Source organism: Anomalospiza imberbis, chromosome 13 (genome assembly GCF_031753505.1).
Source record: "Anomalospiza imberbis isolate Cuckoo-Finch-1a 21T00152 chromosome 13, ASM3175350v1, whole genome shotgun sequence".
Lineage (NCBI taxonomy): Eukaryota > Metazoa > Chordata > Aves > Passeriformes > Viduidae > Anomalospiza > Anomalospiza imberbis.
In genome coordinates this window covers 5680840-5693834 of record NC_089693.1, presented here as the reverse complement: position 1 = coordinate 5693834, position 12995 = coordinate 5680840, and the positions used below count along the sequence as shown (strand labels likewise).

At 42.0% G+C, this 12995-nt stretch overlaps 1 long non-coding RNA gene across 1 annotated transcript in view; it reads left to right on the top strand.

Moving 5' to 3' along the window:
* The window catches only part of LOC137481772 (uncharacterized), a 34826-nt gene extending 22458 nt beyond the window's left edge, over positions 1-12368 (top strand). The window contains exons 2-3 of the long non-coding RNA XR_011003677.1: positions 9375-9959; positions 10368-12368. This is a non-coding gene — a long non-coding RNA (uncharacterized lncRNA). The remainder of the gene's footprint in view (positions 1-9374; positions 9960-10367) is intronic.
* Positions 12369-12995: the final 627 nt, after the last annotated feature.

The following is a 12995-nucleotide window of genomic DNA, read 5'->3' as shown; positions in this document are numbered from 1 at the left end:
ACTTGAAAGCCAGAACAGTTACACACAGACCTCTAGTTTAAAATAGAGGGACATTCCAAAAGTGCATATGGTTAGATTTATGTAAGCCACAGTTTGTAATATTTTAGATTTCACCTCCTAGTCCTTGTGAGAGTTTCAGCCTTGCTCTCAAAAGAATAAAAAAGAAATACAGAACATTTACAAAAATAAAAGGGAAAAAAAGCCCATATTCACAGACTTAGGGTGGCTTAGTCATGACATCTAATTAGGGACAGCAGTGATTTCTGTGAACCACAGAAATGTTAGTTTCAGTTGGCATAAAATTCCATAGAGTAATACTCGATACTATCTCTCAGCCTATCTGTCTCTCTGTCTATCAACCATGCCCATATGCTTTATTATTAGTGATGCATTCCTTCTCATGTTATTGTCTTCCTTATAAGATAATTTCTCAAGGAATTCTTTAACTTCCCCCTCAAGTGTCTTGCATTTCAAGTAGCTGCTCAGCAGAGCTCCACAGCAGAGGGATTTGTATTTATGGAGAAAAGGTTGCACCTGGCCACTGGGACAGCAGGGCTCCCATCAGCATTTCAGCCTCATCATTATTAACCTCTTATAAATCTGACAGAGGACTGAAAACCAACAGCATCGAGTTAGGCACCACCGAGAGAGGACACTGAAAGCACAGATCCAGAGCAAAGGAAGTTTTTTTGTCACCTGGGAGTAGATGGGATGTTTTTCCACCCCTGTGTTGTAGGATGCCCCAGGAGGAAGTAACACAGACACTGTCAGTGACAGCTTTAAAACATGACATCAGAGAGTCAAGGTATTCCCCAGCCTCCAGAAACAAGTCCTGGTGGTACCTCTGCAGAGAGACATCTTCAGAACAGCACAACATTTATAAATTTTCTTTATTTCTGAGAGCTGTTTTTTCAATCTGGGAGAAGTTAAAGAGTATCTCCCAGTTTCTCATTTTTAGTGGGCCTGTGAGATTCAGGTGAAGACCTGCTGTTCCAAACTTTCCAAAAGGCATTTCCAATAGCAAAGTAGCCCTATTTTCCCCTTCAACAGGAATTGAAACTGTGCAGTACTTGTTCATCAGCCTCAGACTTTGATTTGGCACTGCTATGTCGTGCAGATGTAGCAATCACATTTGTGAGCCTGGAACTAATTAAAAATGGAATATTTTAGATCAGTCATGGTGAGTGTGGCCAGATTTACAGGGAGAATACAAGGGAGCTTAAGGAGCAGAGTGATCCAGCCTTGTTTAAACGTTCTTCCTTTAACATTGGTACATTACCTACAGGCCAGCTGGGCTGGACCTTTACAGCACTGTCTTTATGCAACCTCTGGCTGGGTAAAGGGGAGCTTTAAGAGGACACCAATGTTTCATGGTTTGCTACATTCCAGATGTATGCAGAACCATCTCTAAACTCTTTCTGGCAAGACACTGCTTTTTTCCTTCTTTTTTTTAATCTTTTTTTTTTAGAGGGCATGGTTGCCAAGCCTGTCAATCAATTTAACAGGAGACAATGAATTAAAGGCACTGGGGAATAGAAAAATCCACAGATCTGAACAAAAACCAGATGAGGGGATAGATGTGGCTCTAGGCCTGCACAACCATGCATCTGACAGCTCACAGAGTGGGGAAGGGCTATCAGAGGTAATACTGTTACCTAAAACTTGGAGGCTGCACTGGTTTGCAAGAGCCTCTCTGACCCTGTGTGAGCCTGAGCTTGGTGTGTGAGCCCTGCAGGGCCTTTGGGGGAGGAAAGATTATCCTCAGAGCAATTATATGGTGGGCCACCATCATTTCCTCCTTGCTCAGCTCAACATTTTCAACATTTGCTGCTCCTGGCTGCCAGCTCTGCACCTGCTCCATGCTGAGTCAAGCTGAGAAACAAAGCAAAACCCCTGTGTTGGCTCTCAGGGTACAGCTAGGGCTTGTGATAGATCAGTGCTTCTTCCCTTTGCACCTCACCAGCAGCTTGCTCTGGTTGTGACTGGCAACCAGTGTGGCACAACACCAGCCACACACACACCACACCACTCAGCACAGCCTGGTGGGGACATGGTGCTCCTGTCACCACAGCTCTGTGTCACCTGGCCATGCCCTGGGCAGCACCTGGCTTTGAGTGCCTGGAGTCAGGATCTCTTCCTGACCTGCAGGCTCCACTGGGCTCTTTGATCAGACCCTTGTGAGATTGCCACTGAGGAAACAAATGAATAGGATGCCCCAGATGTTACTGCTGCTAGAGGATGGAAAGCTTACTTGTGGGTTGTCATTCACATGTGACATTCCTTGTAGGATGTTCAGATGGCAATGCCTGTTCCTGGTTTGTAAATGTGAGGATGGCTTTTTAGTCCTTGTGCACCACATAAGTTTTTGATTTGCAAACCTCAAGATAAGCAGGTAATTTAGTATCAAACAATGGTATTTAAAAAAATATTCTGAAAGATCTTATAAATTAAACTGTAGACAAAGTGTTGAATGCAGGTGGGGGCACTACCATGGGGAGGTGATCAGGGGGTGTCACACCCAGCTTTTCACTCCAACAGATGCACTATGGCCAAAAGGCCCCATGTGCTTCTGCTGAGGGTATACAGCAAAAGCCTCAGTTTATCAGCACCCCCCTAAAGATAAATAAAAAATTAACTTTTCTTGAACATGGCTTGGCTGGCAGTCTCTGCACAGAGTTCTGTGCAGCATGGCTTTTATTACCATTAAAATGATTTAAATGGAGACTCTGCCCAGCAGCATTGTAGGTGACACATTCTCTAGCTGCCATGTATCCAAAGTGATTGCTGCAAGGCCTTGAATAAACATTTTGTAAGTTTAGCTCTGAAGTAATTTACATCAAGCAGCATATATTGCATGGATGCCAACTAGTTCTTGTGTATTCCTCACAGAGCAGACAATGTTTTCTATCAAATCTGTTGGGTGAAAACAGAAAACCTATTAATAATGTGTCAGGAACCTGACTGAATGCAATATTTATGTGGAAGTCTCATAGAGGGCTTGTTTATAAAAAGTACACGAATTCTGTGGTTCGTGTTTGAAATGTGTAAGAGAGCAAGAATAATGTTAACATTTTTCTCACAGGGACACCTACCCACACAATTTCATTCCTCTTGTAATACGAAGGGTTGATGTTTTTCTCAGAAAAAGCTGAATGCAGAGCTCGCCAAAGCTGGTCCATGCATTGATCTCAAGAGGTTTAGTCCAGGGTCGGTGCATTGTAGTAAAGAATTAGACTAAAGCATTCAAGATCTAGCAAAAGGAGCAAATTCCCAGGGCTCTTAATTTTTTTCTTGTGTGTTACTATGGTGAAATCTCAAGCCCATGCATTGATTTGGTGACGAGTTGAAGCTGTGTTGAAATGGAGCAGAACCAGGTCTTGGCCGGCGCGGCGCTCGTTAGGTGGTGAGCTGAGTGCTAAGCACCTCAAACCTGAACCTCATCCAAACCCCAAGCCTGAAGGATGGAGATGGAAATTTTGTGAAGTGAGGCTTCACTTGGAGTATTGCTCCTTTTAATTTTTTTTTTTTTTTTGCTTTTGCACAAATCACTAGGGTTCTAAAAACAGCCTCCACACTCATTTCTACTGGCACGGCCGCTATCGATCGTGTCCAGAAAGAGGAATGGAAAGACACGACAGAACTGGAAATGATCCAATGATCCCAAGCCATGAAGCTTGGATCTAAACCTTGATCCAAGCTTTGCTAAAGAACAGGAGGGCTTTTTTTTTTTTTTTTTTTTTTTTGGTTGTATCTGGAGGTTTGATTTAATCTCTTGTACTTGCATGGAAAATCCGTAGTGCTGGAGTACGGTGTTTCCTCAGTGGATAAGATCAGTTGAATCTGGTGTTCCAAGGAAACTTTTAACCTGAGAAGAGAGTGGCTTAAGCAGCATCAGCAGCATCTGTGTGAGAGAGGGATCTCCAGCCATGGGAACCAGGAGAGCAAAAAATATTCCCATTGGTCCTGAACACAGCCCAGCTCAAATGTCTCATCTTTTTTTCTTTTCCTTTTCCCTTTTTCTTTTTTCCTTTTTTCCTTTTTTTTCCTTTTTTTTCCTTTTTTTTCCTTTTCCTTTTCCTTTTCCTTTTCCTTTTCCTTTTCCTTTTCCTTTTCCTTTTCCTTTTCCTTTTCCTTTTCCTTTTCCTTTCTTGCAGGTATAGTACTTAAAGCCTGATTCAAAAATTGACCCATGAATAACATGGAAAGTTTAATCAGCATGAAGACTTTGGTCACATTGTGATTAATACTTGCCAACTCCCTGCAGTATTTTCTTTTAATGACTTGCAACTCATTAAACTAATTAAATTCATTGATTTCAACCAGATGTTTGCACCTGGAAGTGCATTTATTATCATTTATTATCAGAGAGGGGCTCTCCATCAGGAACTGTAGTATAGGACTAATGGAGTAATGGGTTCAAACAGAAAGAGGGGAAATTTAGATTAGATATGCAGGAGAAATTCTTTACTGTCAGGGTGCTGAGACCCTGGTGCAGGGTACCCAGAGAAATTGTGGCTGCCCTACTCTGGAAGTGTTCAAGGCCAGGTTGGATGGGGTTTGGAGTAACCTGGAATAGTGGGAGGTGTCCCTGTCCTTTGAACAAGATGATCCTTAAGGTCCCTCCCAACACAAACCACATTCTGTGATATAATATTAATTGGTTGTAGTTTTAAGATTTTCTGCCTCCCCAGTTAATAAATAGAAATATTAGCACGTGATTGAGCCAGCTGGTATCATCATCATTATTAAAATCAACTAACAAAACATCATACTGTACAATTTTCAAAAAGACAACAGATTGGCAATTCCTTGTCCAAACTGTATGGTAAATATATTCCAGTAATGAGTGGCTTACCAGAAAGCAGGAGAGGAAAGACCACAAATAAAATCAATTTTATTATAAATATTACTTGCCATCAGTAATTTGAAAAGCTACTTTTTCATCCAAAACATTTGTTTTAAATTATATGTTGACATATTCTGGAAATAACTATGATAGACTATTTTTAAATTAGTAGTGCACAAAGGACTTTCTTCTTTATGTCTTTTTTTACATCTACATTTTCTGGTTTCTGCTAAAATAGACTTGGATAAGGATCCACAGAAGTGTGTGTGTGTATGTAGATACTTTTATTTATTTATTTTTCTGGTTTGGACTACGAAATTGTGTGCTTTGGGAGGCAGGTGTCTTCCAACATTTTCAAAGATCTGCATGTTAAATTAGTTCTGTTTTGTATTGCAGGAAAGTATTGCTACATGTATTTCTTGACATTCCTTTCAGGCATCTTTTTGGGGTTGTTTCCAAAATGCTATGAAAAAAAAAAAGTAATTTGCTTTCAGAAAGTAATTGCTCAGCTAAAAATAATGAATATGGTACAGCTAATGTGGAAAGTCAATATGTCAGGGGTGATGTGGAAAACTTTGGAGCAGACTGAACTGAAAGGACAAATGATCCCAAAAAGGAATCAAATGAAGCTGTTACAGAAAGTCCTACTTTTACTGGTATCAGGACAGTTTGGACACCACCGATGAAGGACCCCTAGCTCTCTGAAGGGTTCAGGAGAACAGGAGACTTTCTGCTGGTTTTGGTCAATGAGTTGGTTCTTGGCCAACCTATAATCACATCGACCCTTTTTGGGCAAAGGATCTAAGTGTGGTTGGTGCCCCAAGCCCTGTAGCCCCTTATGGGATGGCCAAGTGTCCCCCAGAGGCTTGTTCAAGCAAGGAATATTTATAGTTCCAGTGCCACACACACACACACACACACACACGTGCAGCATGAGCTTCTTGTTACAGGAGAAGTAGTATTGGAGACCTGGGCTGGGAATGAAGGTTCCTTGTGGTTGTCCCAGGGAACCTTGATAGAAATGCACATTTCTGCAAGTTTCAGCAGAGCCCTGTCTGATGGTTGACAGCCCCCAGGGATGCCTGCCCTGTCCCCATCAGCAGTGTCCCTAGCACAGTGGGTCTCCCATGACTCTGTGCACTGCCACGTGTGTGTGTTGTTTCCCTGGTTTTACCACCAAATATCACATTGGCTGAAGATTAAAAGAGAATTCTTTTGAGTGGCAGCTCTGCTTTCCAGAGCATTCATCTTACTAGATTGCTCTGATCAATTCTCCAGTTTGACTACTAAAATGAAAATTAAGCATCCTACCCACCAGGAAAACTAATTTGAAAATACGTTTTAACTCTAGAGCCATCTTTTACCTGAAAACTTAATTGTGTTCCTTTAAGAAGATATAATTAAGTATCCTCATGGCAGACCATCAGTTTTAACAAAGCATCTCTAGAGCAAATAGACATCATTACTAATACAATTCTTTGAGGTGCAGGCAGGAAAATAAATTGGCTGTCATTGGGACATCATCAATATAATGAACATCTGACATGTAGACTCTGTTTCAGATGACACAGGCATAGATGAGCAGGAAAAATTGTTAATAAGAACTGCAGACAGGATATTTCAGGCTGTATCTGTCTCATGAAATGTTATTTGCTGCCAACACATTGCAGTAAAGAAGGACTGTTCTACCTGGAGATAGATGAGGCAAATAAAGTGAAGAGTCACTTTCAGGTATGTCCTGAGAAACTCTGCTCAATAACACAGTTTGAATCCTTGACTTTTTTTTTACTACATCTTGGTAGCTACTTTCATTTCAGGCAGGAAATTGGTACTTTGCCTGTTTTTTATTTCCATTTAACAACTGCAGCAAAATGGAACCTTTGATTTTTGGAACTATACCATCTCCAACAGAAATCAGTAGCTAACATTGTCATTCAGACAAACACAAAGCAGAGCTGGTTGGAGTTTTGCAAAGCCTACGGGAAATTTTGACATGCAGAAGTGAATACCCAAATACCCTCAGCTGTCTTGGGGATTTCCGGCAGTGTCTGCAGAATGTGGGGAAAAAATTCCAGGGTTGAAAACAGCTGAAAATGTTCTACAATGGAGTCCTAGCTCAGCACTCCTTAGTCTCACTTGTCTTACGTGGATTTAAGCATGTGTTTATTGTTAAGGGTAAATGTTTAATCCAGCAAGGACCCACTGCTTTTCCAAGCAGGACCATAGCTCCTTTTCTGCTTCATAAATAATTTGGAAAGTGAACCTATACTCTTTCAAGTCCTTTCTCCCAATATTCATTAACAGGCTTGGATGGTGTGTACGCCTTGAATCAGTTGTTTCCTATTCAATTCACATAATGAATGAACTGAACCACACAATATAATTCTTTTTCCCAGTTTTAGATGACTGAAACACAATGAAGGAGAAAATTTTCTTTACTTGGGAGAGTTTTAGCTCATGTAAAAGGGATTAGCAAAGGGGTTTGTCAACACACACTGATCCCCACTTGTCAGGATATGTGTGAGCTGAAGCCCCACAAGTCGGAGCAAAGTAAAAGAAGCAACACCACCAGGAAGTATCTTTATGCAAGCAGAACTGTTTGAAGCACTGTGCATACCCTGAGCTGATCAGGAGGTATAAATAACCCTCCTCATGGAATGCATTTGGCCAGAGAAACCATGGAAAGCAGAGTCAAAGTTTACAGGGATTGTGAAAGAGTTACAGGATCAAAAGCTCAGATAAACATCCTAACACTTAGATATTAATATGGATGCTCTCCGAAGTTCTCCAAGCCATCTGGGCCCAGCTCATCCACCTCATGGTCATGAGAAGTGGTTTTCTCACAAGGCTGCTAATGCTTCCTCTTGTTTGACAGGCAGGAAATTACAATCCAATGAGCCTTTCTCACTAGAGGTCATAATTTTTGGTAAGAGGGAGAATTAGGAAGTGCAGAGGCAGAGATAGAATGTAAAACAGAGTGCTGGGGTTGGGATGAGGGGGAAGAAGGGATACTGAGAAGGAAAGTTAATCAAGTTCTCTAATGCCACAGAAACATACCAGGATTGAAAGGTATCAGCACTTCTGGGGATGGGATGCTGTGCCAGGTAGCAGCAGGATGAGCTTCTGGAAGAGGAACTCAGCCCACTGACTGGTCCAGCCCAGGTAATAACATTCCCCTGTGACTGAAGAATGCAGCAGGATCAAATGAGAGGCTGCAAATGCAGTTCTAAAATGGTTTTTCCATGTGAGAATCCCAAACCAGTAACATTAATCTTGATGCTGTTGTCACTTCTCAGTGCATGTGGCATCTTGTAAAAGGCTCGTCATCCATTGGGATTTTTAAAATTGTTATCCATTTTTTAATTTTGCAGGGCTCTAATTAGGCTGGCAGTGCTTATCTGGCATCCCCTTATTGCCCCAGGGTAACAGGGAAGCAGCCACCACCCCCAGTGACAGACCCAGCTGTGTAAGGCTGTTGTTTTCCTACAGCAAGGAGCATTCTTTGTGTGCAAGTCTGAGGCTGTGTACACATGTGTGAACTCTCCAAAGGCAAACAACTCACGTTTAGAAAACCAAATTCCAAGCAAGAAATGAGCCCGGCAGCTGTGAAAGGTGTCTCTGTGTTTCATTGTTGATAAAAGTACAACCCACAGTGACTCAAACCTCAGGATGTGGTGGGGAACCAAGAAGAAAAGAAAAAGAGTGGGGAAGAAAGGGGGAAAAGGCAGCCTGCTCAGGATGAGGAGTTCAGACATGCCAGATTTCTTTGGCACAGATATTGCTGTTGTGAGCCTTGTGGACATTTTGTGTTTGAGTCCCTGCTTTCTTTTTGTTGGCTCTGAGCATTTTGAAAGATTTTGAAAACAGTACTGCAAAGTGTTTCAGGTTGCAAAGCTGACCAGTGAGTGCCATAAACAGCATCCCCTTCACAGGCTGACAGTGCAGGCAGAAACCTGTCACCTGAGGGCTGTCACCAATCTGTCATTAACCTGCATCTCCTCATTGTGACATAAATGTCAATGGTCATTTTCCTCCACATCAGCCCTTTCTTCATCTCTCCTGGGTAAGCAGAGGGCAGCCACTGGAAGGGCAGGGACTTGGCCCTGAGAAAGGGAAAGGCAAGAGCTGGTCTGGAAGCTGAACACTAAAAGTAGGCATTGATTTCCTATCATAGAGATGACGTGTTTGAATTTACTGAGCTGCTTTAGATTGAAAGGCATTTACCCAGTCACAGGGACTGCCAGGTGTGCTGTGTTCAGATGAAATAATGCTTCAGGATTGGTTCCAAGGCCCTGGATTTCAGTCCACCAGCTCCAACCATCTGGCTCGGGCACAGCTTCTTTCTGAAGTGACTTGAAGCTTGGTGGCCTCAGTGTTTCTCCTGTGATGCTGTCAGGTATTTAGCTGTAGGAGCACAAGCTCAGGCATGAGGAAGGAACTAAACTAGCCTGTCACAGACAGTACCTAACTAACAGAACAGGTCTTTTTTTCTACTGAACATGTATATTCTTGACATGCAGTGGAAGAGGAGGGTGGCTACAAGATGTGTGGAGAGCAGAATGCTGCAAGGATTGAAGAAAATAAGAAATGGAGTAAATGGAGTGAGGGCTGTATGGCCTAGTCACTAGTGTTCCATGTTTGGAATGTTATAGGATCTCCTGTCAGGTCTAGTCAAACCTATTGAGCTGACAGAGGCTGATCCAGCACAGAGATGCAGTGCCTGGTCTCCAGAGGAGGGCTCAGCCTGAGCCTTTGCAGCAGTGAGGATTGCATTCCTGGTGCTGGGAATCCAGGAATGCTGACACCAGGCACATGGAGAGTAACTAAGGAGAACAGGTATTACTGATAGATTTACACTGCTACCCCTCCTCCATCAGGCCACTACAGAGGCCCTAGAGGCTCACACCTGCACAGAGCTGGAAGCCAAAGTGAGCTGCTCTGCATCACCTGCATTGGTGATGGTGACAGGAGTGGGATTTCAGCATCCCTGTGAGGAGTTTGCCTTTGAGAATAGCAGGTTGTGTCCTTTTAACTTCCAGAGAGGTTACAGGAGTCTGGTGAGCTCTGAGTGTCTGGAAAGGACCAGATCCAGGAATAATTGCAGTGGTACCATGTGGTATTCACATGCCCTCTGAACAGAGGCTTAGATTTCCCCTGAGAGAAGCTGTGAGAGAAGCAGAGAAAAGAGAATCAAAACAATTCTTATCTCATTTGCTGCTCCTGTGTTTGTGCCCATGTGGAATGTGGTATGGAGATTGTTTACCCATGCTTGCTTGATTGGATTCTGGTGATGGTGTTTTTGGATTGATTGACCAATTAGGTCACAGCTGTGTCGGGACTCTCAGCAGAGAGAGTCACAAGTTTTGCTAGTTAGTGATAGTTCTTATTAGTGTAATATAGTGTAATATAGTTATAGTGTTATATAGTTTAATAAAGTAATTAATTAGCCTTCTGAAATAATTGGAGTCCTGCACATCATTCTTCCCACTGGTTGGACACAGCATTTTACTATAGTACCAAGATGCCCCAGCAGGCAGTGACACCTGATCTGTGCCATGCCTTGTGGTGTTTGGTCTTTGGTGGTTCAGAGATGCCACTGCAGCCTGGAGGGTGTCACACACAGCCCTTTTGGGCAGGGGGAGAAGCCACAGCCTTGGCAGAAGCAGAAGAGTGAGTTACCCACTGCTCCTTGCTTCTGACTCAGCTCTGCAACAGCTTGTGGGAAAGCTAAAGGAGAAATATTTATTTAATATTCAGATGTTCTCATTCACACTTACGTGTGTGTGTGGATACCACACATATGTAACATAAATGTGTTTGTTTATCAGTGCATTTCCTGAGTGGCTCTGGTTCTCTAACAGCTCTATCTTCTCATCTCCACAAATAAATAACAATATTAGACCTAAATTCTAAATATATTCTGAGGACCAATAACTCCCTGAAGTTTTCTGGATGTCTTTAATTAGAATAAAAGCCAAACAAAGCAATCAAAAGGAAACAAATGGGTTGATGGAGCCTCTCTACCCACTTGCTGGTGGTTAGGAGCAGAACTGGGTAAATGTTCATGGCAAATGTTTGGTTTTAGACCTGTCTAGCTTTTCTTGGTATCCTGCAATTATTTTTGTATGCATTTTTGGTACACGTTTATATTCTTTGAAATTTTGTATACATATTTTGTATAAACATGTTTCAACACCCTGGTAATAAAGTGCTGTTTAGCTGTGTTCAGGGCTGTTAAAGGCATTTGTGTGACATTCAGTATCCAAGTAGATGTTTCTACTTGGAGACCTGAAAACACTGTAAAACAGAGCATGAAAAATCAGATTCCTAGGTGATCACACAAGCATTGCCTAAACTGTTAGAAGGATGCAAAAGTAGACAGCATGACCCAGCATTATTTTAGTATAAAGGAATGGGTGTTCTAAATTTCTCTCTCTCTCTTTTTTTTTTTTTTTTTTTTTTTTTTTTTTTTTTTTTTTTTTTTCAGATTCTGATGAAGTTATAGTTCACTTTTAATGGCATAATCCGTTTTTAAGAATATTTTACCTTTTCTCATTTCGTCTTCAGGTGATTTCTGTGGGAGCAAAGCAGTCCCTTGCTGTAATGCAACTGCCTCTGGGGTTAAACACTCCTGGTTAAGTCCAGCCCAGAAGCAAAGCAGATCTGTTTCTTAGACAAAAAAGGAAAATCAAGAGAGAAGAATTGGATGGAGGGGACAAATTTGATTTGTGAGGGTTCTTTTCAGAAAGTACCATGAGATCTTAAAGAAGGCAGCAGGATTAGAGTTGTTATTGCTTGTGAATTGCCTGAACTGCATGAGTGAGCTTTAAGGAGAGCAGTAATGAAGAAATAAAACAGCTTACAAGCTACATCAGCCCTGGAAAATAGGAGCATTTCACAAATGTTTTCATCTTCTTTGACTGGTGATACCGGACAGTGATGTACAATTACTTCTTGTTGTAGTTCTTCTATTACATCTGAAACACAAAGCTTTCAGTCTAAACCTGGTTAAAGAGTAAAACTAGAGAATGCAGCAATTTCTAAACTAGCCATTAGCTCATCAGCAGGGTTGTCTCAGGCTCTTTTGATAGAGGCAAAAAAAAAATTAAAAAAAGAGAATAGTTTAAACTTTGCCTCGGGGGTTGGAAACCTATTTTTCAGGCTGTTTAACTGTCATTCTCCATGCATCTGTTCAAATTAGCTTCAGACAGTGAAATAAATAGGAAATGTGGCCCAAGGGTCCCTGGTTTTGTCAGAAGGGACTTAGAACGAAGTGGAGAAGAAGAAGGAAGTCTGGTTCATGAAGTCCTGCTGGATCTTTTTGCTGACATGAAGTCAAAGCTGACGGAGGGTAAGTTCTTTAAATCATCACAAACACCCCAGAGGACAAGAAAACCCTGAATGGGGTGATACTGGATGGAAAGTCCAAGACAAGATGTGGTGTGAACTTCCCCAGGCTTGGAGTCAGAGTTTCAACAAAGGACAAAGAATGCCAAGGAAATGTGGGGAACGGGTTCAGGGAAGGGGTGAAAGAAAAGATTATTTGCTCACAGTACAGAGTGGCAAAGCAGCTGCAAGAGATGTGCTAACGGGGCACATCTGGGCATCCTGAGTCAGACGTTTAGATCTCAGTGTCTCTTCATGTTACAAGACATTACTGTCGACTCTAGAGAGCCATATGAGGGAGAAGCTTGGGCACTCACACGTCTCAGACCCAGTTCAATAAACTGCTTTTCTCAGGCAGCATTTTGAGCAGTTCTGTCCCAATAAACCCTGCTGATGACAAAATCCTGGATACTTGGTTCCTCTTCTCTCAGAGTACTACCAGAGCATGGAATTGTCTTTTTTTCCAGACTCCTTTGGTACAGGGCTCCTCTCTAGTCATTTTCACAGAAAACCCTTCATCACTGCACTGATTTAAAATATTTGTGTGTCAGTGGTGTGACACATGTATGTACAGCCATAGCAAGAAGCAGTAACATCTCCTCACCTCTAAGCTTTCCCCCATCCCCTGATTTCCATGGCTTGCTACCTGGAAATTCAGTTATTCCTCTGTATCCCCTGTGTGCACGAATCAGGCCAATACATCCATCACACTTATATCACAGAAAACAATTAGCAGATGTTTGTGTGCATTTAAGAATCAGTT